Here is a 26,399-nt window from a genome sequence, read left to right as displayed (position 1 = left end):
AATATTTTGAGGAACCACCATACCTTTTTCCATATGATTGTACTAATTTGCATACCCACCAGCAGTGAATGAGTGTTCCTTTTCCTCCACAGCTTCTCCAACACTTGTTATTACCTGTCTTGTTGATAATAGCCAATCTAACAGGTGTGAGGTGGTATCTCATTGTGGTTTTGATTTGCATTTCTTGAATAGCTAGTGAAGATGAGCATCTTTTCATATATCTGTTGGCCATTTGTATGTCCTCTTGGGAGAAGTGTCTGTTCAGGTCCTCTCCCCATTTTTTAATTGGATTGTTTGCTTGTTTGTTGCTGTACTTTGTGAGTTCTTTATATATTTTCGATATTAACCCCTTATAGGAGCCGCTGTTTGCAAATATCATCTCCCATTTAGTTGGCTACCTATTTGTTTGATTGTCAGTTTCTTTTGCTGTGCAGAAGCTTTTTAGTTTGATGTAGTCCCATTCAGTTATTTTTGCCTTTACTTCCTATACATTTCGGGTCAAATTCATAAATTGTTCTCTATAGTCAAGATCCATGAGCTTAGTACCTATGTTTTCTTCTATGTAATTTATTGTTTCAGACCTTATATTTAGGTCTTTGATCCATTTTGAATTAATTTTTGTGCAGGGGGACAAACTATAGTCAAGTTTCATTCTTTTGCATGTGGTTTTCCAATTTTCCCAGTACCATTTATTGAAGAGGCTTTCTTTGCTCCATTGTGTGTTTTTGGCTCCTTTGTCTAAGATGATTTGTCCATATATACGTGGTTTTATTTCTGGGCTCTCAATTCTGTTCCATTGGCTTGTATGTCTGTTTTTCTTCCAATACCATGCTGTTTTGATTATTGTGGCTCTTTAATATAATTTGAAGTCAGGTAGTGTGATACCTCTGGCTTCATTCTTTTTCCTCAGGGTTGTTTTGGCTATTTAGGGTTTTTTATGGTTCCATATAAACCTGGTATTTTTTGTTCTATTTTTTTTTAATGACATTGGGGTTTTGATGGGGATTGCATTAAATTTGGATACTGCTTTGGGTAATCAACATTTTAGCTATGTTGATTCTTCCAATCCATGAACATGGAATATTTTTTCATTTTATTGTGTCTTTTTCAATTTCTTTCAATATTTTGTAGTTTTCAGTATATAGGCCCTTCACATCCTTTGTTAAGTTTATTCCTAGGTACTTTATTTTACTTATTTATTTATATTTTATTTATTTATTGCTATAATTGTCCAAAGTTTCATCACTGGCATATAAAAAAGCAGTAGACTTTTGTATATTGACTTTTTATCCTGTGACTTTACTGTATTGGTTTATTATTTCTAATAGTTTTTTGGTGGAGTCTTGGGATTTTCTATATACAGAATTATGTCACCTGCAAAAGTGATGCCTTTACTACTTCTTTCCTGATATAGATGCCTTTTATTTCTTTCTCTTCCTGATTGCTCTGGCTAACACTTACAGAACTACGTTGGATAAGAGGGGAGAGAGTGGGCAGCCTTGTCTTTTTCCTGATTTTAGAGGAAAAGCCTTCATTTTTTCACCATTAAGTATGATATTAGCTGATGGTTTGTCATATATGGCCTTTATTATGTTGAGGTACTTTCCTTCTGTTTTTATTTTATTGAGTGTCTTAAACATAAAGGGATGTTGTATCTTATCAAATGCCTTTTCTGCATCTATTGATAGGATCATATGATTTTTGTTCTTTGTTTTGTTAATGTGGTTTATTACATTGATCAATTTCCATATGTTGAACCATCCTTGTGCTCAGGAATGAATCCCACTTGATTGTGATGTATTATTTTTATAATGTGTTGTTATATTCGATTTGCTAATATTTTGTTTAGGATTTTTGCATCTGTATTCATTAGAGATATTGGTCTGTAGTTTTCTTTTTTAATGTTGTTTTACCAGGTTTTGGTATAAGCATTATGTTGGCCTCATAAAATGTGTTGGGGGGATATTGCTGCTTGTTCTATTTTTTGGAAGATTTTGAGAAGGATAGGTAACAAATATTTTAATGTTTGGTAGAATTCACTAGTGTAGCCATTTGATCCTGAACTTTTGTTTTTGGAGAGGTTGTTGATAGTTGTTTTTATTTCCTCCCTGCTATAGGTCTATACAGGTTTTCCACTTCTTCATGACTCAGTCTAGGAAGATTGTATAGTTCTAGGAATTTATCCATTTCCTCTAGGTTGTTGAATTTGGTGGCATATAATCTTTCATAATATTCTGATATTTTGTATATCTCTGATGTCTGTGGTAATTCCTCCTCTTTCATTTCAGATTTTGTTTATATGAGTTCTTTTTTCTTTTTCCTTAGTGAGTCTGGCCAGTGGTTTGTCAATTTTACTGATCTTTTCAAAGAACCAGCTTTGTGTTATATTAATTTTTTCTATAATTTTTTGGTTCTCTATTTCATTTAGTTCTGCTCTAATTTTTACTATTTCTTCTGCTGACTTTGGGTTGCCTTTGTTCTTCTTTTTCTAGTTCCTTAAGGTGTGATGTTAGGTTGTTTACTTAGAATCTCTCTTGTTTCTTGATATAAACCTGTAATGATATAAACTTCCTTCTTATTACTGCTTTCACTGCATCCTAGAAATTTTGATATGTCGTGTTGTCATTTTCATTTGTCTGTATATATCTTTTGATCTCTGCTTTTATTCTTCTTTGACCCAGTCATTTTTTAGAAGTATTTGTTTAATTTCCACATTTTTGTGGGTTTCTTTACTTCCTTTTTATAGTTGAATTCTAATTTCAGAGCCTTATGGTCAGAAAATATGCTTGGTATAATTTCAATCTTCCTGAATTTGTTGATGTTAGTTTTGTGGCCCAACATATGGTCAATCCTTGAGAATGTTCCATGCACACTGGAAAAGAATGTACAATCTGACGTTGTAAGGATGGTTTAATGCTTGTTTTCATTTGTTACTCTCTTGGTCAGAAATCCAGTGGTTGCCCCCTCCCCTGCCTACCACATAAAGGCCTCACTCACTCCCTGTCTTGGTGTCCAAGGCCCACTACAGCGCATCTCCATTCATCTTTCGATGCCATATTCCACTGCTCAGTATGTAGACTTTCTAACCCTGCCAGAGCTTCTCAGTATTTCCCCAAAAGGCCTTAGGCATCTCTGCTTTGGCCATTGTAAAGCCAGGAGCCGCCATCATGGACATTCACATGCAGGTTCGCATTAGATTCGGACAGACAATAATGGAACAATGGAGCCAAAAACTGGTGGGCCATCAGGTTTACTCCTAGCTTGCATCTGGCGGGCAAGCAATACACACAGTGGGAAGACACTTCCCTTTCCATTCAGGGCTCCCAAAGCCACTGACTTATCCAAGTTTCCTAGAATCAAAGGTTTCTACCTCACCAGCCTTATTCACCTCTGTTCCCCATCTCGTTCTCTCTGCACAAACTGGCTTCTTGCTCAGCACTCCACCATCTTGGCTGCTTCTCCTGGCCTCCTCCACGTGGCCTTCTCTGCTCTCCTCTCTCATGATAATCTCAGGAACCAAGAGAGAGCAAGCTCCCGGTCTGCCCCACTTTACAGTATAGAAATCAAAACCTTTAATCCAATATACAAATAAGGGAGTCTCTGATACAAAGTCACTTATCTGAGTCATAATGGGATTCCTTGTGAGAGTGCACCACCCTACATCAAAAAGGGTGGGAAAGGCTTAGTCTTAAAACTAAGCCTTAGGCTATAAGAATCCTGCCTGCTTACAGCCTGTCCCCTCACATCCAATGCAAACTATAAGCGAGCAAACATATATATCATTATTTACAAACTTATTTGACCAACAGCCATACCATCCCTACCCTATCCCCCAGAATGTCCCTCCTCCTCTCCAGCCGCCAGAGCAAGACAGCTTTAAGATAGCAGGTCTCAGCCAAATTGATTATCTGATAACCCGAGAAACTTCTCTAAAACAGATTCCATCTTAGATGCCTGTCGAATCCCAACCTCCCAGGAGGCAGGTGGCCACTGTTTTCAGGCTGAAGTCAGAGTCACCTCTTCCAGAAGGCCTCAGTTAAACACCCCACCTACAGAGAGCTCCCTCCCCCGTGAAAATATGGGCATGAATTGCTCATTCATTCATAGACATTTTCTGAGCATTCACAGTGCTAGAGACTGAGACAAAATGATGTCCCTGCAACTCGAGGAACCCCCAACGGTGTGCTTGGAAACACAGACAAAACCAAACCCACAAAACCATGCTCCCCTCAAAGGCAGCCCACAATGGGGCAGAATGATGCAGTTGGGAGATGGTCAGAGGAGGGAGCAACATGGAATCAGCAGCTCCTGAGAGGGAGGCTGGGTGCTCCAGAAAGGGTGCCACAGGTGAGAGGTAGCAGAATATCGGCCCCTGAGTAGGTCAGGGGTTGTGCTGGAGGTAAGATTAAGCTCCATTTCTGGTGTGTTAACTGTGTGTCCACTATTGAGACTGCTCTATACTGAGGATCTTGTTTACCCCTCATAACTACTGAAGTGGAGGAGTGTTTGGGGCCAGGCTGTGGAGCACCACCAGGCATACAGTGGCTTCTGCTCAGTAAATATTGTCTCATTGATCAATAGGTAAAATGATCTTCACTCCCAGCAGGAAGAAGCCAAGATCTCTTCAGGAACCACTACAGCTCTGGGAAATATTTGCCTTACTTTCTAAACTATTAGAAGCAACACCAGGCCTGATGAGGGAGGTCAATATGGCTACAAACTACCTGGGTAAGAATGACACTCCCAGGCAGAGAGAAGCCACAGTGCACTCTTCCGTCCTCTGGCCTGTGCATTAGGACGTTCCCAGGGCGGAGATTACTCTACTGTATCTCACCAGGAGGCAGCTACGGCTGAGAAGCCCAGGAGCCAAATGATGAACCTCAGACAGGTGAGGCAGGTTCTTTGTATCCACTTCCTAAACACCTCCATGATTGTTATTGTGGAATCACACTATCAACCATGACCTGCAGGTGAAATCGCTGGCACGAGAAGCCAAAAAACCTGCATGCCAGTCTGCTCTGACGAGCCTTGGCCACACCGCTGAACACTTCAGTGCCTCTCTTCCTCCACCTGTGAAATGGGGCAGAAGCTCTGCTACCCTAACTCAGTTGTTGTGAAAGTAAAATAACTTCATATAGAACTCTTCAAAAGTCAAGCCTAGCCTGACCAGGCAGTGGCGCAGTGCATAGAGCGTCGGACTAGGATGCAATGGACCCAGGTTCGAGACCCCGAGCTCGCCAGCTTGAGCGCAGGCTCATCTGGTTTGAGTAAAAGCTCACCAGCTTGAACCCAGGGTTGCTGGCTCCAGCAAGGGGTTACTCGGTCTGCTGAAGGCCCGCGGTCAAGGCACATACGAGAAAGCAATCAATGAACAACTAAGGTGTTGCAACGCGCAATGAAAAACTAATGATTGATGCTTCTCATCTCTCTCAGTTCCTGTCTGTCTGTCCCTGTCTATCCCTCTCTCTGACTCACTCTGTTTCTGTAATAAATAAATAAATAAATAAATAAATAAATAAATAAATAAATAAAGTCAAGCCTAAAAGCAAAACATGATACTGTTGATGGAACACTGATCAGCTCAAAAGGAGGCCCAGGTACTTCGGGCCCTTGGCAATCAGCCCTATCCTGGGCTCCCATATCCTGGGCCCCCAGCTGGGGCTCCAGGCTAGAATGCCATTCTCTTGACATGAGTCCAGTAAGGGACAAGGTAATGACCAGCAATATCCCCACAGCTAGATCTCCAGGAACAAATGCCAGAGCCCAGCTGCAGCCATCTCCTCACACTGCCTTCAGGGCCTGCATCTGGGAACCACAGGGCACCTTTCCATGTCTCAGAGCCCCGCACTCCCAGTGGGAGCTCCACCTTCTTCGGAAAAGAAGGCCACCCTGGAGCTGCCATGTCTTTTTCCTCCTTCTCTCAGTTTTCCGTTCACTACTCAACTTGCTTTCTGAGCAGATCCCATAGGACAGTGACTTTCACACTGGAATTTTTGACTCATGAGTAGGTTGGGAAAATCAATTTAGTAAATCAAGATGGGTGTTTTTTTGTGGTTTGTTTTTTTTTTAATTTAATGGAACAGAATAGAAGATATCAGTGTATACTTGGTAAGAGTTAAGTATTAATATGTGATACTTTAATAACCCCTAACACATACAGTGTTAGAATCTTGACTCAGCCTGACCTGTGCTGGCACAGTGGATAAAGCGTCGACCTAGAATGCCGAGGTCATCGGTTCAAAACCCGGGGCTTGCCCAGTCAAGGCACATACAAGAAGCAATTACTACAAGTTGATGCTTCCTGATCGTGCCCACCCTTTCCCTTTCTTTCTCTCTCTTTCTTTTTCTCTCTCTCCCTCTCTCTCCCCACCTCTCTCCTCTATCTAAAATCAATAAAAAAAATAAAAAGAATCTTGACCCAGACACTTAATCTTTCTGTTTCAGTGTCTTCATCTTTAAAATGGAGACACTGCTAGTATCCACCTCATAGGGCTGTTGTGAGGATTATATTAGTTATATATATAAAGCATTTGGAAAAGTACTTGGCACAAGTGTTAAATAAAAGTGTAATTTCATGTATTATAGATGTGTGTGTGTGTGTGTGCATGCAAACATCTTTGCTTACAAGGTAAGCATCTCCCCGTAGTGTGGAGAAAAAACTGAAGCCATTGCTTTGGGAGAAGCTCTCCAAGGACAGCATGTGCTGCGAGTCCAATTCCCGGGTCTCAAAGGGTTCACAGGTGCCTAGAATAGGTGGGGTAGGATGGGGGCAGAGAGGATTCTTGGCCTTCTCTTAAAAATCCAGAATAATGCCATCGCACTGCAAATTCTGCCTGATCTCTTTTGAAAAACAAATCCTCAAGCCAAATCTGGCTCGTGCCAGGCAGCCAGGCACCTGGAAGTGAAGCAGGAAGCTATTCCAGGGGATCTTGTGGCTTCTCTTTGTGCCAAAGAACCGGGCAGGGGAGGGGGTCTGGGCTCAGTCACCCTGGGCTCTCTGAATGGACAAGGCTGTTGCTGCAAGGCAGATTATGGTAGAATGTTAGCCAGAGGCCACAACTGCCTGGATGACCCTTGAGTGCATCCACAGGACAGTAGAAGGAATCAAGCAACATGGACAGGACAGTGCTCCACATAAAGCACCACTTAACGAGAGCCAAAGACACTGAAATCTCATTCTGACCCCACGGCTAATGTGCTGTGTGACTTCAGGCAGGCCACAGCCTCTCTGATCTTCAGGTAGCTCATCTTAAAGATGGGGACAAAGGGAGAAGAGGAAGTAAACTGTGCCCTAGCCTACTGAAACCCTTAAAGGATTAAATCCATTGTCCTGGGTAAGGTTGCCAAGGCTCTTCACAAGCCAGCCCACTCTCCAGCCTCCTTCCCGGGAGCCCATGGAGGGTTCCCTGTGCTCCAGCCCCTGACCGTGCCGACATATTTCCAGTTCCCATGCTGCCTGGTGCACCTAAACCTCTGGGCACGCTGTTCCTTCCGTGGGAGCTGCACCCGCCCCCCTGCTCCACCATCCTTTAAGGCTCTGTGCAGACCTGCCCTGACCTACCGCTGCCCCTGACTTCCACCCAGGCGGGCTTCCCTCCTCTTGTTTCCAAGCGCTCTGTGCATCTAATCTTATTTTTCTTAATTCTGTGTCTACAAGTCTGCCTCCCCTGCTAGACTGTGAACATTAAAGGACCATGTCAAAGTCATCTTTTATTCAACAAATATTTAGTAAAAGTCTGCTCTGCGCCAGGCTCTGTTAGGTGCCATGATGCAAAGGAGAGAAAGGTAGTCTCGTGGTCCGGTGCCCCTAGTTCTTAGGATAGTACTGGCTCAGAGGGACTAGCTGTTGCAGAATTAGGAAGAGCAGGCCCCAGGAGCTGCCCCTGGGCCCTGCACTGCAGGCCTTGCCTCCTCTCCTTTAGCAGGAGATAAGGGATATTGGGCAGAAGGAACTAAATACAGAAACCATGACCCCTTCCTGAGTACTTTACTATGTAATAGGTAGGCACTGTTGCCAGTACTTCAGACACACTGTTTTTCTTCATCTTAAATGCTGACAAAAGCCTTCATAGATAAGAAGAGTGGTGTCCAGAGAGGTTAGGAAACTTGCTTAAGGTCACACAGCAGGTGGCTGAGCTTAGATGGGACCTTGGGCCTGTCTGACTGGCCCCTGCCCTTAGTCCATGCTGCCCAATTTAAGTACACTAACAGATGAGCACCTGCATGCCTAGACGTCTTTATAAAAGGAGGAAATAATGGCCCATTAACCTCAAGGCTCTGGATAGTACGACTTTAATCCTAGCGGCCAGGCAGCCTTCGGGAAATTCTCTGTTGCCTTCCTTTCCCACTGCACCAGCGCTTCCCAGAGCTCTAATGAGCCAGGCTGGCTCCCACCCTGCCTGGGGAAGCGATGGACTGCACATCAAAGCTTTTGCCACCTTCAAAAGTGTCATTAGTGGCTGCTGTGCAGGTTGTCCCAGGCCCCTGCAGCCCCAATGTCCCTATTATCCAGAGCTATCAACTCCTGGGATTCTGCCCTTAATGGGGAGACAGCAGATAACGGGCACCCTGTGATCTACTCCCCCACCAATCACCATCACAATTCTCTCATCCTCCTGCACTTCCCTACCAAGCATTTTCCTCTGAAGGCACAGTTGTGACCACTGCCCACGCAACCCCTCTGCCTGGGTTTCAAGGTTTCTGTCCCACCGTCCCTTATTCCTCTCACTCTTTTCTTCTGTGGACCCCACACCCCCACCCAATCAAACCAAGCCAACTGGCCCCGGGGGTTTTGTAAATGCCCTTCCTGTCTCATGGAGTGTTGTTTTACCAATGCAAGTTCTATTTCTTCCTCCCATCCTAAATCTAAGTCATCTCCTCCAGGAAGCTGTCCCTGATAGACCATGCCCACCCCTGATCTTGCCTTTGTTTTGCATTTCCTCGGAATTGAATACCTTCCCTGCATTTACACTGGTTGGAGCCATTTTATTATATTCATTACTTTGACAGACATTTACTAAGGATCTACAACCATATGCCAGGCATTTATTATGTGTCTACTGTATGCCAAGCACTGTGCAAGGCACCTGTCATTAAGTGCCCTCCAGGAGCTTGTGCTCCTGTTAATTGCCTTCAGGCCCTTTCTGGGGAGGCTCGCCTCTGCGCTCGGATGGGGAGCTTTCTAGGAGACTGTCTCCTCTTTGTTCCATCCCAGCACCTGACATTTATAGAGGACTTTTACTTCTGCAACATGCTTTTACATCCATTATCTCATTGTATCTGCACACTACCCCTACCAGGAAGAGTGGAGGGGTTTATTATTCCATTTGAAAGATGGAATTACTGAGGCCCAGAAAGATAAAGTGACCCCAGCTGGTTACCAGCTAGGTCATCCACAGAATTCAGGTCACCTGGCCCCCATCCCCCAGGTGGGTGGCCTTTGTACCATACCACATGGACTAGGATCATAGAGAGCTACATAGGACCAAGTGATGCTCCATCTCTCATCCTCTGTCACTGCCACCCAACGTCGAGGAAGAAGACTGAAGCAGAAGTGGAGGGTGTTATAAAATGCTGTATAACCGGGAAGTTTGAACAAGTTTGTCCTTATATTCCTCACAGAGGATGGGCACTCAGTACATATTGGCCAAATGAATGAACCACTTATCAGAGAGGCACATGGCAGAGCGTACGAGCTAACTAATAACAACAGCTATTTGAGTGCTTGCTTTGTGTCAAGCATAATTCTAAATGCAACTCATTTCATCCTCACAACTTTTAAGGTGGCTGTTATCATCTCCCTTTTACAGATGAGACAGAATGAGGTTAAAAACCCAGGGTGACACCTGGGAGACCACCTCCAGTACTGCGCTCTTGATCACATTAGCCAAGGACAGGTCATATGTTCCGCATCAGGATATCACTCAGTTCTCATCACAAGCTACTTAGTGAGTGTTCTGGTGAGTGCTGAGTGAGGACTGAAGTCACACTTCTGCCCTGGGCCCTGAGGCTCTGTAGGAGCCTGCGGGAGACTCTGCCGTAAAGAGGTATGACAAAATCCAGCTTGGGGGTGGCCCGCTCTGTTTGGCTGCACAAGGACTTCATGAGTCCTCTGCACTGTCCACACCCCAGAGTCCTGCAGCTCGCATGGGCCCGTCCCCAAAACAGCAGCTCCTCCCTCTGACCTGATTGCCAACAGGCCTGATAAAAGCCAAGGCTCTTGGATTATAAAGGTGGGAGGAAATTTCTAGCATCTCAACCAAGCCTGAAGTAGAGGGCAAGGTTAGGGACGATGAAGTCATGTCTGTCACTGGGACAACGATTTGTAAATAGAATAGAGAGGGTCCTTGGTGAAGAACCCCTTTATGGGATGTGGTGGGATGGGATGGAATGGGGTGGGATGGGACAGGACATCATGGGACAGGGTGAGAATAGGTGGGGCAGGATGGGGCTAGGCAACTCCAGCCTTGGCAATTTTTTAGACCCCATCAAAAAGGAGGCTCACACTTAAGAAAGTCTCAGTACCAACAAGACAGAGATGGGGGCCAAAGAAAAAGAGCATAGGAATAATCTTCTCTGACATCAGGTTTCTCCAACAACATCTTTATTGGTAGGGATAAGATTCAGATTGGACCGAGAAAGACTATCCCAGAAAACACCAAAGCTAAAGTTTTCATGCCTAAAGGGTGCTGAATTCCAAGTCAATTCTGATCTTAGTGTTTCTATATAACTTTGGGCCAGTTGTTTACTAAACCTTCCACAGACTTCAGCTTCCCCATTTATTAAAAGGATATCATGTTGCTTGTTTGCTTCTTTATCCCTTGAGATAGGGACTGTGTTAGGGTAAAGGAGATCAGAGACCAGACCACACTGGGAGTTATTTAGAGAAGGTGCGGAAATGCAAGATCTGATCAGGATCAGAGCACGGTACTGTAAGCAGGCAGCAGCCACCTCCAGGCTATACCTGGCAGCCCAGCTGCAGGCAGAGAAAATCAAATGTCCTGATTGCGTCCTGATTGGGTTCTAGTGCCTGGGAGGTAGGGAAGATGTGCTTCATGCACCTTGGGTAGGCAACATCTGAGTTCAGATCTCCGGGGTCAGCATGGAGCTGAATGGCAAGAAGAGGGGTTCCCGTGAGTTAAGCAGCACAGACAACTGCAGACCAGTTCAGAGGGCTGGCAGAGCAAGAATCCCCAGGGATAGGGCGGCCACCTGTCCCAGTCTGCCCAGCACTGAGGGGGGTCCCTGAATGCAGGATTTTCAATGCTAAAATGGAGAAAGTTCCAGGCCAACCAGGACAAATTCGTCACCCGACCAAAGGGCTCATACATGAAATAAGCCTCTGGTTTGCCAAAGGATCCATGGGCACCACATGGAATCTTCATGTTCAGAAATATTGAGGGCTCGGGTATCTAAGGTTGGGAAGCCGAGTGCCCCACGCCTGTCCTGGTGAGCCCTTGGCACTGGTTACTGCGGGCATGACCCGGCCTCACCAGGCTTTGGTTCCTCTAAAAGATTTGGGTAAGTCTACCTTCCCAGCTGGAGGATAAGATACTGTTAGAAATAAACTGAGGTCTCTCAGGACCCTGACCCTGAGAAAGGTCTTTCTTGGCGATTTCTCAGAACAGCTCATGAGCAAACCCGGGAGGAGGCCACAAAGCAGGACTCCGCTTCCTGGCCGTCCCAGAGGTCACTTAGTGTGTCAAAGAGCTCAGTGTCCAGGCAAATAAAGGGTGAAGGATGGGCAGGGGGAGAAGCAAGAATAGCCATTTCCGGGCTTCCGACCCAAACACAGCTGAGCTGCCGTTACCTTACAGACTGGACAGAGCAGAGGAAGAGGCAGTGCCCCGTTCCTTACCTTCCCAGCCCCTCCTGAACAGGTCCAGCTCAGCGAGCTGAGTCCCCTGGCTTGAACCCACTTCATTTTCCCTTAAGCTGCTTTGTGGGGCAGGCTGCTAAGCACTTGACGTGTCCAGTCCTGCTGTAGCCGACTTTCTCTACGGCCAAGGGCAGGCTCTAGTTCCCTGCCCCTTCTGCCAGCTGAAACAGAGCCCAGACTCAGACTGGGCCCCTGAGTTCATGGAGACCAGAGGGCATGAGTAGATACTCAGCTCCTCTGTCCCTTAAAGGCAGTGTGTCCTATTCTAGGGCCAAGGACAAGGAACAGGGCCTAAGAAGCCAAGAGAGAGCTTCTCCCTCTGCCTTTGCCAACTACAGTCATTTTTTAAAAAGATTTTATTTATTGATTTTAGAGAGAGAAAGTGGCAGGGGGCAGGGGGCAGTGGGCAGGGGGAAGGGGACAGAAAACATCAGCTTGTAGTAGTTGCTTCTGATATGTGTCTTGACCAGGCAAGCCCAGGGTTTTGCACCAATAACCTCAGCATTCCAGGTCGACACTTTATCTACTGCGCCACAACGGGTCAGGCTACAGTCATTTCTTAATTCATCCTCTGTTTTATCAGTGCCCACTATGCGTACCACACTGGGACAGAAATGGAGTTCAGAGACCCAGACTCAGGACCCGAGGAGGAACAGGAGGGCACTGAGAGCCTTCCCAATGCTCAGTCTATGTTTGGCTGCCCCACTCTGTGTCCCCACACACCCAGGCAAGTGAGCACATGCCGAGTCGGGAGATAAAAGGGAAAGAAAAGAAGCCAAAATCCTAGTTTGTTCACAAAGCAGAGCTCTGTGGAACAGATAACCAAGCTTTACTTCAACTTAGAACACATTTCTAACAAGCAGCTTTTACTGCCCTAAACCCTAAGTCCAACCCTTAGGTTCAAGCTAGGGAATGAAAAGAGTCTAAGGGGAAATGTACTCAAGTTTATTTTCCTTCTCCTTGACTGCTTCATTCATTCATTCATTCATTCATTCATTCATTCCATTCCATTCACATTTCATGAGAGCCTTCTGTGTGCCAGAGCAGAGCTAGGCACTGAGACTCAGAGGGGAGTTCAGTTTGACCTCACTCAGCACCTACCGTCCCCATCATTCCCATTCTGGCTATACGATTCTAATGGGTCACAGCTGTACGCTCACTGCCCAGACCCTGGGGTCCTGTGCGTAGGCTGGGAACGGTCCAGGCAGAAGCCCGCTCTGCAGAGCGGCCTCTGTAGTATGAACTTACGGACAAAGAAGCTACTTGGGTTTCTGCGTCTCCCCAACCCCCCCACCCCCGCCTGGGATGGAAACTCTGCCACTCTCAGCTCACATGCTCAAGTCACAAGGCTGAGCTCCCAGGAAAAGTAGCTCAAGGATGTAACAGGCGGGAGCCCAGTGAAGCAGAAATATAACATTTCATTGTGTTCCTTATGTACTAGTATCCTTTTTTGATGCCTAAGAAAGCAGCACTGGCTTATGTTTGCCCAGCCCTCCGGCCTCTCCTTCCCACCTGGAACTGAGGCCTCGCTTCCTGTTTATCCTCAGTTCCATTCCTGTCTGTGTCTCCGCGAAGGCCGTGAATGGTGTCTTGTCTGTACTGCCCAGAACATGGAGAGTTACAGGAAATAGCCAGTGATAAGGAGCTAACACAGGACAAACGAGCTTGGTGCCTACCAGTCTCTCTCTCTAAGCCCCTTCTCAGGAGCCCTTCCTGGCCTGCAGTCTCTGGCCCACTTATGCCAAAGAGCGGGCCGAGAGCCCTGTGGTTGATTGGCACCTCCTCTGCCCAGGCAGGTTGTTGTGTTTAATTGTCTAACTGCAGGTTTCCATACCTGATCTGCACAGAACGATGGGCAAGCAGCTGTGCCGGGCCCCGGGGGACCTGAAGCTCTCAGGGAGGAGGTTTGATCACCTGGCTCTCTAGACCCGAGGCCTCAGGGGGCCTCCTCAAGGGCAAGAGACAGCCCAGGCCTCCAAAAGGGAAAAATACAAGATCAAGTCTAAGCCAAACCACATGTCCTCCAGCCCCTCCCCACTGCTCCCATTCTTAGGGCAAGGACAGAGCAGGTATCAGAGAGCCAGGGTGGCCAGGTCTGCTCTCCCTTTGCAGTCACATCTTCTGACTGTTTCAGAGAGCAAGTTCCTTGTCTTCTCTGGACAAAAACCTCAACATCCTTAAAATATGGGCTGGAGCCCTGGCTACTTTGAGATGATCCTGGCAGGAGTAAGAAGGATAGAAACTGCTATTAAATGCTGCTTGGGGCCCTGGCCAGTTGGCTCAGTGGTAGAGCCCAGCATGTGGAAATCCCGGGTTCGATTCCCAGCCAGGGCACACAGGAGAAGCGCCCATCTGCTTCTCCACCCCTCTCCCTCTTTTTCCTCTCTATCTCTCTCTTCCCCTCCCGCAGCTAAGACTCCATTGAAGCAAAGTTGGCCCAGGCACTGAGGATGACTTCATGGCTTTTGCCTCAGGCACTAGAACGGCTCCCATTGCAACGAAACAAGGCCCCAGTTGGGCAGAGCATCGCCCCCTAGTGGGCTTGCCAGGTGGATCCTAGTCGGGAGCATGCAGGAGTCTCTCTATCTCCCTGCTTCTCACTTCAGAAAAAAATACAAAAAAGAAAAAGGCTACTTGGACCTCCTTATTGATGAATTTCAGAACAAGTAGTAGACAATTCTACATCTATGACATACAGTCAAATTTCAATCATCTCCCACTACTCTGCCCTTAGGTAGTATGTGTAGATTTTTCCAGTTAGATACTGGATTGAGCAGATGATTCAAAATAACAATAGCTGTCATTTATTGAGTGCCTACTATGTGCCAGGCACTGTTTACATTATCTAAGGCAGCGGTTCTCAACCTGTGAGTCGCGACCCCGGTGGGGGTCAAACAACCAAAACACAGGGGTCGCCTAAAGCCATCGGAAATAAATATTTTATTTTAAAATGTATTGTATAATAAATATGTATTTTCCACAGGTTGAGAACCGCTGATCTAAGGTACTATTCATAACAACCCTGTAAGGTCAGTAGAGGGAGGGCTGCAGAGGGAAATTAGCTAACTTGCCCAGGGCAAGCACCTACACAGTGTTGGATCAAAACCACACTCGAGCAAACTGACCCCAGCGCTTCCCTCTTAACCTCACGCGTGCGTACGCACATGCTCGGCAAACTGTAAACTATCATATAAGTACAAAGAGTTAGTATGAGGTAGCTGAGAGGCATATGAGCCAGGGGTGGGTGCAGGGTATAGTCACAGATTTGTGTCTGAGAATGAACTTGATTAAATATACCTGAACTGCACTTCACAGCTAACTGGAAAAGTTATCTGGAGTATCTCGGGCTTTGACTCCATCAACACAGAGACTTGAAGTGTGACTAAACGAAGATGCAAAGAACTTTTTCCAGGGCTCCCAACCTGGCATTTATGGGATGCCTGCCTTACCGATCCACAGAGGCCCAGGACAGGTGGGACTGGGCAACCCCATTGCCATGGAGCCTCGGCCTCCTCAACAACACCTCCCAGAGAAGGAGGCCTTTGTCCAAAGTAAGAGATCACTTACTCTGGGATGAAAGAAGTAACATCTAATTGGAGAGAGTCATTAATAGACAATTAGCTTGTAATGAATTAACGAATCTAGGCAATAGTCATCAAGGCTGCTAGCATCACAAAAAGAGAGACAGCCACACATTGTTTGTCTCCCGACAGATATAGACACCACCACCCAGGGATTCTTGCTTCCCACCCCCCACAAATAAATAAACTTGAGTTGATTAAGCCTTCAATTGAACCACACAGACAAGGACAGTGGAACATGTTAAATGATAAAATGAGGATGCAATCAGCCAAATCCAGAATGTTAAACACTCTTCAGGACAAATGGCCCAGTTTCTTCAGCAAAACATTACAAGATAGAAAATAAAGGAGAAAAAGAATATCTATAGATTAAGAGTGACTTAAGAACGATAATAACCAGTCACAATATATCATTTATTTGGATCCAAATTAAAAAGAGCTAAAAAGAAAACTAGGGAAAAACATATAATACTCAAAGAAATACGAAAATTGACTGAATATTTAATTATATTAAGAAATTATTAATTTTGTATAGGTATGATAATGATTTTTTAAGCCTCTATCTTTAGAGATGAAATGATATGCTGTCTAGGATTTGCTTCAAAATTATCAGAAGGTAAAAAGGACTTGGAGTATATCTAAATCAAGATTGGCCATGACATGACTAAAACTATTGAAGCTTGGTACATGGTGGTTATTATACTATTCTCTCTACTTTTATAAAAGGTTTTTTTAGCCTGACGAGTGTTGGCACAGTAGAGAAAGCATCAAGCTAGAACACTGGGTATCCAGTTTGAAGCCCCAAGGTCGCTGGCTCTGAGCACAGGCTCGTCAGCACAGGGTCACTGGCTTGAGAGGACGAATCGTCCACACAATCCCAAAGCTCACCAGCTTGAACCCAAATGTCGCTGGCATGAAAAGGCCAAGGTTGCTGGCTTGCACAAGGGGACACCAACTCGGTCTTGGTCAAGGCACTAAGAGAAGCAATCAATGCACAACAAAAGCGAAAGCAACCCCCTCTTTCCCTTCCTGACTCTCTCTCAAAAAAGAAAAGCTTTTAAAATAAAGACCCCCCCCCCCCATCATCATGATCATCACTGTGGTGACATAAGCACAGTGCAGTAAACTGAGCTGTCCACGCTGCTGGCTCGGACCCATTTCTCCCGCCCTTAAGAACACGGTGGCAGAGGACCTCCAGGCTGCTTTCTCCTTTCCAGCAGCTCCCCTGCAACAAGTTAGGCCTCAATTTCTACAGCTATATCCCCCGCGGGCCCTTGACAGAGGCAGGGCCTGTACAACAGGAGAGAAACAGCCCTCCCACGGTCCCCACACAGGACAGTAGTGGAGACACACTCAGTCATCTGAGGCGAAATCCCACACTCCCCTTCCTCCCCCAATCTGGCTCAGAGTTGAAAACTAAGAGCTTTTCCAGCCCCATATTGAACTAAGCCTCTCACTAGGCTAGGATCTTTAAAAGAACTAGTATCCCTGCAAAGCAGCATTTGCAGTAACTAGATCAAGTGCCTGTTGCCTTTCTGCCTCCATTAGGCGCCAGTGTGGGGAAGGGGATGGGGCGAGAAGGAAGGAGCTGTGGGAAGGACAGGCCATACAAGTGCCAAACATCCAAGCCTGCACTCCAGCCCAGCCCAGCCCAGCTCAGGGGCCCAGGCTGCCGCCAACCCCACCTTGGGCAAACAGCGGGCACCTCCCAGGCTGGTCCTTCCCTTAGCACTTCCTGGTGCTGCTGATCGCAGAGCTCATGCGCGAGGAGAGCAGACTGAGGGAGAACGGGATGGAGAGGTCAGAAGGGGAGAGGAGAGGACTGCAAATGTCTGGAGAAGCCTGGGAAGGGAGGAAACAGAGGAGGAGAGTACCGGGCTTGGCACATTCCAGAGCTGAGGATATAACTGAGTAAAAGGAAGAGGAAGTAAAGGAGAGAGAGCAGGGGAGAAAGAAAGCAACAGTAAGGTTTGAGGAGAGACAGAGGGAGAGGGAGGGTCGGAGGCCCCCAGGAACAAATGACCTGAGCAAATGCCCACACTCACTCCACAGACTCACGCCTCCAGGTCCCCCAGACAGTTTCGACAGTTTGCTCAGAGGGCGTTCCCTGCCCTCACGACCCAGGAGGGGTGTGCAGGCACCAGCTAGCAGACACACCTCATGGCCCAGCTGGTCCCTTTCCTACCTCCTAGCAGCCTGCTCCTGGAAGAGAGACAGTGGACTGATCCACCTGCCTCCAGAGGGCCGAGTGCCTGAAGGGAGGCTCCTCCTCAGACCCAGGGGCCAATCAAAGGAACCAGAGGGAGCTGGCCCAGAGCCTGCCCTTTGGGGGCACAATGCTGAAAGGGACACAGGGTTAATTTAGTATTATTCATACAAAGTTCCTGTTCCATATTCATGACCATGCTGGGCAGTCACAAGGTGACCCCTCCCACCTCCTCACACTCACTGACCTTCAGGGACTACAGGGCCCAAGGTTAGCTCAGTCAACCCACACCAGAGCTGGGGCAAGCAGGCATCAGTCCTCACCCATAGCCAGCCAACAAGTCCCTAGCTGACAGTTGAGGAACCTCATGACTAATCACAGGGCTATCCCAACTCTGAAACTCAAATCCTGGCTCTGCTGTTTGCTGGCTGTGTGACCTCAGACAAGCCACTGACCAACTCTCAGGCTCCGTTAAAAAGCCACCAGGTCCTTTCCCTCTGCCTGCACCTCCAGAGCCATGGGAGCAGGCTGAGGGAGAAAAATGCTCCAGCTTACAGAGGCACGGTCCATAAATGCAAGGTATCGTTACCATAAACGAGAGCTCCTGCCACACCTGGGAAGGAGGGGGCAGGTTTCCGTTAGGCTCTGCAAGGCCATCTGAATAAGGAGAAGGCAAAGGGCAATCCAAGCCAGAGAACACCAAGGCCCCCCAGGCCCCAGGCACCCTGCCCAGGAGCTCTATCAGGGGAAATGCAATAAGGAAGAATAAGGAAGAAAGGGACAGAGGGACAGGGCAGGGAAGCATGATCTGGCCCTAGGATTTGTATTTGAGGGCTGATGGAGTTTCTCTAACCATCCAGTGCTTGGCCTTAAGTGGGAGGCCAAGAGGAGCAGGCAAGTCACACCCTATGGCTCTTTCTCGTCACTCCTCCACCCTGGGAAGAAGCTGTGGCTGCTGGGACCTTCACAAGGAGTTAGGGCTGAAACCTAGGACTATAAGAGTTCCCTGGCTCTCCTCAGTATGATAATATTCTTTTTTTTTTTTAATATTGTGGTATGCTTATTTACTTATTTATTCATTTTAGAGAGGAGAGAGATTAAGAGTGAGAGAGAGAGAGAGAGAGAAAGAAAGAGAGAAATAAGGGAGGAGCAGGAAGCATCAACTCCCATATGCGCCCTGACCAGACAAGTGCAGGGTTTCGAACCGGCAACCTCGGCATTCTAGGTCGACGCTTTATCCACTGTGCCACCACAGGTCAGGCCAGTATGATAATATTCTTAATAATCTCTGACATTTGCACAGCTTTTTATACACATTGACTACTTCTTTTTTTTGGCATATCCAATGTACTTGATTAATTTAATGTGGTAATTAAAAACAATTCCAGCCCTGGCTGGTTGGCTCAGTGGTAGAGCATTGGTCCGGTGTATGGATGTCCCAGGTTCAATTCCTGATCAGGACATACAGGAGAAGTGCTCATCTACTTTCCACCCTTCCCCCTCTCACTTCTTGCCTCTCTCTCTCTCTCTCTCTCTCTCTCTCTTTCTCCCCCCCCCCTGCAGCCATGGCTCGATTGGAGTGAGTTGGTTCAGGTGCTGAGCATGCTTCCATGGCCTCTGCCTCAGGCACTAAGAAGAGCTCAGTTGCTGAGCAATGAAGCAACACCCCAGATGGGCAGAGCATTGCCCCCTATTGGGCTTGCTGGGTGAATCCTGGTCAGGGTGCATGCAGGAATCTGTCTCTGCCTCCCCTCCTATCACTGAATAAAAATAAAATTAAATAAAAATAATTCGATTGGCAGATGAATATTTATACCTTTGACAAAGGTGACAAGTGTGATGTTGTTGTGACTAAGAAAGCAAAATAGAATTCCTGGCTCTCCTGTTGTTCTGGCTCATCAAAGCTACGAAGGACAAGGTACTCCCATGTCCACTGAGGTCAGGCAAATGTAATAGATGGCATGCTGGGTGGACACACATTTTCATCTTACAGACTTTCTGGTAGTTCCTCTTCATCTCCACCAGGAAAATATGCATTGAATGGTAGATTCTTACAGAAATCCTTATAGGCAGGTAGTTTAGAATCTCTGATCTTGACTAAGCAATTTCAATGTCCAGGAACAGAGCCATTTACACAGATCATATTGTGCTTTGTATTTATTCTTCACACTTTCAGTCCAAATACTGTCCTATCTATGTTTCCCGTTTTTCCAGGCTCTTTAGTTCCAGGCCAGACTCTAGCAACATCACCATTGAAAGAGCTCCAGGCCTCCTGTGAGTTTTCGTTTGACCATAAGTAGCAGGCTGGCCTTTAAATCCTCATCATTTCATAACACCTTGAAAACCTTTGCCACTAGTTTTGGCTGTGACGTCCACATACTGTCCTGGGCGGAAGTGAGCAGTATAAAGAGGAGTGCCTGCCTTAATTACAGCATTCTCTGTTACACGGAAGATTTGAGTTTTCTAGGGGTGGGGGGAGGGGTTCTATTATTTTTTTAAGACTTTATTTGTTTTAGAGCAAGGAGAGAGAGAGAGAGAGAGAAGGGGGAGGAGCAGACAGCCTCAACTCCCATATGCGCCTTGACCAGGCAAGCCCAGGATTTTGAACTGGCGACCTCAGCGTTCCAGGTCGATGCTTTATCCACTGCACCACCACAGGTCAGGCTAGTTTTCTGTTTTGGTGGCAATTTAAGTTCTCGGTAAAATTCTAATACAGAGGGGGATTTCTGGAAATGGGATATGGTTTTGGTTTTTTCCTCCTACAGTTAGGGCTGCCATTTTTCTATCATTGTTTTCCTTTGAAGTATATTTTAGGACACGACAGTCTCAAAACCTGAAGTTATGTGACCACATGCCTCTGACCATCTTTAATCCCTAAACGCATCATGTCCAGCGTCAGTGCACCATGGCTGCTGTAGCAGAACCTGGCTCCCGCGAGTGCATGGGCCGCAGCTCATCTTTCAGAGGACACGGTTTACTTGCTAATTGGGCTTTATCTTCATCAGAGACCAGCTGCTTAACAAATGGGACATTTGCTTCAGAAAGATGCTTGTCCCACCAAGAAACACTCTTGCCATGGGGACTCCTAACCACAGGCCAGTCTCTGTTCTGTTCCCGAAGCCCCAGATGGCATCCGGGCCCTGCCGCCGGGCCAGCCCCTGGGAGCTGGCCCCGACTGCTTTCACTGTAGCTTCTCAAATCCACAGGAGGGAAGAAGCCTCGTGTCACAATCCGGATTCCTCAGCTGACTGACAGGTGGGCTCTGAGGAGATGACCTGACATCTGAGGGAACCTGCTCTGGCGCTCAGAGTCTGGCCCTCACCCCTGGGCAGCCCAGGCCTGGGCCCTCGAGGAGGTGGTAAACACAAACGCTCAGGCCTGCCCCGCTCTCTGGGAGGAGCCCCCTCGGCTCTACTCTCCAGCGCTCTGTGGAGTGCACCTGCCGGGCTACCATGGCCGGGGTCAGCAACCAATCTCTCGACGGAGCAAATTCAGGGTAAAAGCAGGCTGTTCCATAGCAAGCGGGGGGTGGGGTGGGGTGGGGGTTCCCGGGTCATACATTCCCTTAAAAAACTAAGAAATGTCCACTCATCTTGCTCCTGCTGGACAATTACATCTTAATTATCCTATTTAAAATTATAAGGTCCCTCGAAAGTAAATGAATGAATGGATAAGATTATAAGGTCCCTCTGAGGAGGTCCAGCCTTGGGTCATTTATCCCCAGGTCTTGAACACAAAAGGCCAAAAGAAGTATGATATGAACTGTGGCCGGAGTGGAGAAGGAAGAGAATCCCCGTCTCCAGAACCTTCTCTGGGGGCAGGCTGGGATGGGGTGACACAGGTAGTGTGGATTAGACAGGCTGTAGCCCTGATGCGCTGAGACACCCCCTCTGCACAGGGAACAAGACCAAGGCCACAACCGCCCCTCCGAGGGAGGAGCCAGGTAGGGCCACCAGCAGGGTGAAGCGAAAGCAAAGCCCCCTTTCATCCTGTTCAGTGAGATCTAAAAGTTTTGTGCTGACAGAGGGAGTGATGCAGAGACCCCAACTATCCAGACAACTTCTCTGATGAGACCACCACAGGAGGAGGGCTCTGGGCCTGCCATCTGGACTTGACAAGACTGCCTCTCTAGGAAACAGACAGAAACACTTTCCCCCTGGACATTTTTCTTCCCCTTGGCCTCCCAAGGGTTAACCTACAGACAACCACTCCTGCACACCCCCCATCCCCAGCCAGGCCAGAAAAGCAGGATGGATGGGACAGTTGGTGGGGAGATGTTTAGCTTGGCCTCAGCCCAACACTACAGACGACTCCACTCAATGTATAGACAGCCAGGCCGGGCCCCTTGGACAAGGTCCCTCCCTTGCTCACCAGAGAAAGGCTGTAGAGAAGGACCCTCTTGGGGTAGTGGGAGGGTGGCTGTATTTCAGGGTTAGAGAACAGTCTGAAGGAGGATCCCCTCTCCCAAAAGCATCTTTGAAGCTGCAGTGGGCAGCCACATCCTTCTCTGCTCTCTGTCAGAGCGACTGAATTAAGGCAAGAAGACATTTGGGTAACACCAGGCAGCCCCCAGCTCCAGGGACTACAGTGTAGAGATAAAAGTAACCTTGGGATAAAGTTGACAGACAGGGAGTAGTGTCATTTTCTCCTCCCCCTTTTCTGTCTAGGTGGTAAGGGCCGGCTCCCCCGGGGGGAACAGGGAAGGGCTAGTTATTCGGAGCCACGCAATGGGGAGGATGGTGCATGTGTGACATGGGCATATTTATACCCTTTTTTCAATCCCTCCCTACACAGCCACTCTTCTACCACAGTCCCCTGTCACCGTGCCTCAACTACTTCGATAGCCAGCAAATAATCCTGCCATGTCAACTTTAAAAGGTGTCTCTAAGATGCTCCAGGGCAAAAGCCCCGGCATATGGGAGTGGCCCAGTATAAATGTCTCTAGAGTCCAGAGAGGCTTTGTAAGGGGTTTCGTACCCCCTTAGACCTGATCCCCTATGCCCTGGTCCTAACCCTCCTGCCTCCAGTCACCTACTTAACTTCATCCTACAACTTGTCCCTAAGACTTGGATTCCCAGCCTCACCCCTGAGCTACTGAAATAGCTCTCGCTGTGTCCCGAGAAGCCCCCATTACCAATCAGTCTTCCCCATCTGTAATGCAGCCTTAGACATGAGCCAGCAACCTGCCTGGACTTTTACCCCCAGTCCCATTGTCCTGGAGAGGGAAGAGTACCTCTGAATTTGGTCTCCCTGCTCTCTGCAAATACAACTCAGTCATGCCCTGGCTCACAAACCTGTAGTGGATCTCCACTGTCTACAGGATAGAGGCTAAATTTCTTAGCTTCAAGTGCAAGACCTTATGTAATCTAGCCCCAGTTTATCTATTCAGTCTAATCTTCTACTACCACCCTACAATTAAAAGCATAAATTTCCTGTAAATGTTACAAGTCAGTGAAAGGAGAGGTCACTTCTGGCTGAGGCCATCAGGCCAGACTCCGTGGAAGGTATGGGGAGGTGCGGGGTGAAGAGGTGTTGTTCAGAATCATGCACTGGTCCACTTGCCTGCCATTCTGCCCTCCTCCTCCTCTGGTCACCCCACCGTAAATTTGTAGACACAAAGGACATAGTACTTGTAAATCCACATGGATACAGGAAATGCTATTCTGCACTTGAAGATCTGTTAAAATCCAGGCATCCAGGGACAGAATCAGACTGGAACAGAATAACAAAAGCTAGTTGCTGCCTGTGAGGAGCCCCCTTCTAGTGCTGAACCAGAGTGATAATGAGAGCAGGGTCTGGACAGAGTGGCTTGCTGGGATGGCCTTCCTCTCACCTCCCAGAGCCAGGCCACCTACCAAACAACCCCCACTGACAGGAAAGGAGAGCCTGGAGGCAGGGAGAAAAGAATGTGAAGAAACTCTAGTCCGTCTGGATTCCCAGACTTTTCAGTTTGGACTTTTAGCAGGAAGGGTATGACAAGAGTTAAGGAAAAAAATGTCTAATCTCCTCTGCCTTCTGTGATCCTGGCAACTCAACGCTATATATCAGTGGCCAGGCAGGAGAGTGGGAGATGGAACTGAGCTTGGAATGAAGGGACAGAGACCAGACCAGACTAGTGGACGCCTCGACTAGCCAGCTCCTCCCCTGCTGGGCAGCATCTCAAGCCAGAAAATGATGAGGCCAGAGCTGGAGCACTGAGAGGGAAGGGCATCAGGGGAGGAAAGACATAAATCACCACTGTCCCCAAGTCCACCGAGGAACCCCCTCCAGCACCGCAGCCTCCTTTCTAGTCCAGGTCATGACTCCTCCAGCGACGCGTCGCCACTGCAGAACCATCCTGAGTGGGGTCCTTGTCTGAGACGAGACCGGGAGAGACTAAAAACTGAATTAGAGCTGAGAGGTAAAGAAGGCGTGTGAACACAAAATTGAGCAAAAGAAAGAGAACTAATGAGCTCTTGTTGGAATTAATTTTCAAAGAGCAAACAAAAGCAATGAATGTGAGAGGGCGGACTCCTGAGGCTCAGCTGCTGGAAGTGCCTGCTGACTGAGACCTGGCTACAGGCGCCGTGATTACAGAGAAGGTGGGAGGTCGCACTGGGGAAATGACTATCCATGTGCCCAGGGACAGGGGCAGAGAATTAGGAAGCATAGTACCAGAGTAATTATGTGTGTGTCACTAAACATTGCATACACCCGGAGACAGTGACAGAGCAGTTCCATCAACTACATGAGTAACCATGAAGACATCCCAAAGACACAGGGTCAAAACCTTGAGAACAAGAAGTCATGTCACGATGAGCAATATGAAGTGAATGCCTACTCTATACCAAGGACTAGATGTCTTACCTACCTTTTTTCCTACCATCCAAACAACTCTGTGAGCTAAGTGTTATCCTCCCCATTTTACAGAGGATAAAACTGAGGTTCCAAGAAGTTAAGCATACAGGAGGGAACATTTGCCCTAAAGTTCCTAAAGGCCAAGGTTCAAATCATGACTCTACAACTTTCTATGGGATCTAATGATGTCACCTTGAACATAGTGTTTAACATCTCTGAACCTCAGCTTCAACATCTGTAAAATAAAGATACAACTAAGTACTTCTCAGGTTGTAAAAATTAAAGTAAGATAATTTATATAAAGCTCCTAGCTAGTGTTGGTAAGTGCACACACAAAATGTTCAGTGAACATCTGTCCTCTTCTGTGCCCCCTCCATTAAGATAATTTACTCATTCATTCAACAGACAGTGGGGTGTCCAATGTATGAAAACGGGGAAGCTCTTTTACATGCCAGGCACTCTATGAGGACTTTAGGGTAGGGTGTAGAGATTAACAAGAAGAGCAGGGCAGAATCCCTGCCTTCGAGGAGGAGTTGACAACATAACAAGCCCTTTAAATAACTGAACACTGTGATGCGTGATAAGAGCTGTGTAAGACAAAGGCAAACAAAGATACGGAGCCTTGGGAGTTTGGAAAGGTGAGGGAGAAGGGATGCAAAAAGGGAGATGACTCCTGTGGGGCCATCAGGGACGGTTCTGAGAAGAGATCACACGTCTTCTGAGCTGTGAGAATGGGCAGGATTTGGAGTGGAAATGAAGGAGCAAGGTCTCTCGTATGGCCTCTCTTAAGGAGAAGCTGATAGGCTTCGTATGATGCTAATCAATACAGGCTTTCCATCTTTGAGGGTGTAGGAACAAAGAGGACTGCAAATTCTATGCAACTCCTGCCATAGAGAGGTAGGGCTGATTTTCCATCTCCTTTGCATCTGGGTGGGCCTGTGACTCAGTTTGATCAATGGAATCTAACAGAAGTGACATGTGTGACTTCTGTGGCTAGGGCATACAAAGCCTTAAAGTTTCTACTTGGGTTTTTTAGAATATTCTCTCTTGAGTCATCCTCTCTTTGGAACCAACTACCATGCTCAGGGAAGGCCAGGTCACATGGAGAGGCCGCACGGAGATGAGATGTTCAGGTTTACAGCCCAAGCTAAGCTCCCAGATGACGGCCATGTGAAGATCTACCTTGGCCATCTGGCCCATCCAGCCTTCAGATAACTGCAAGGGCAGGAGACAACCCAAGCCCGCACCCAGCTGAGCGCAGGTAACCCAGAGAACCCTGACGGATAATAACAAATTATTTTTCTAAGTCACTGCCTCTTGGAGTGATCTATTGTGTAACCAAAGCACCAAGTCTCTATATTACTAAACTGGGATATTACAAGGGAAGTCAGAGCAAGGATCATACTAGAAATGGACAGGAAAATAGATATGAAAAAAAGAAACCGTTTGGGAAAGACAGGGGTGGGAATCAGTTAAACTCTCCCAGTAGCCACCAGCCCCGCAATCCCCTCATCTCTTCCCAGCATGATGCCAGATCAATATAACTCATCATTCAGTTCCCCTCTGGGAAATAACTGGGGGAGAAATCAGCAACATGTAAAGATGTTTATAGCAGAGCTATTCATAATAGCAACAAATTGGAAACAACCCAAATTCCCAGTAATAAGAGAACAGCAATACAGTAATGGAGTAGTAACATGACAGAATTATTTACAACTATTTAAAATGACAAATTTATGGACCATTGTCATACCTGGAAGTGTTTGTATACTGTTAAACAAACAAACGAAAATGCATGGCACAGGACAAGAGCTACACTCTCGTTACAACTATGTAAAAATATTAATGAAGAAGAGTTCGTGGAATAAGGCACAGAGTGTAGTATTTATACTTACCC

General features: G+C 47.1%; 1 protein-coding gene and 1 pseudogene across 7 annotated transcripts in view; both read right to left on the bottom strand.

The window, feature by feature from the left end:
• PLEKHA6 (pleckstrin homology domain containing A6) overlaps positions 1-26,399 on the bottom strand; it is a 147,244-nt gene that overhangs the window by 85,270 nt on the left and 35,575 nt on the right. The window lies entirely within an intron of this gene.
• LOC136393994 (large ribosomal subunit protein uL3m pseudogene) lies at positions 19,605-21,119 on the bottom strand (annotated as a pseudogene).

The sequence above is a fragment of the Saccopteryx leptura genome, chromosome 2, assembly GCF_036850995.1.
Source record: "Saccopteryx leptura isolate mSacLep1 chromosome 2, mSacLep1_pri_phased_curated, whole genome shotgun sequence".
NCBI classification, from domain to species: domain Eukaryota; kingdom Metazoa; phylum Chordata; class Mammalia; order Chiroptera; family Emballonuridae; genus Saccopteryx; species Saccopteryx leptura.
Note: the sequence above shows the minus strand (reverse complement) of the source record. Positions and strands in the feature narration are given on the sequence as shown.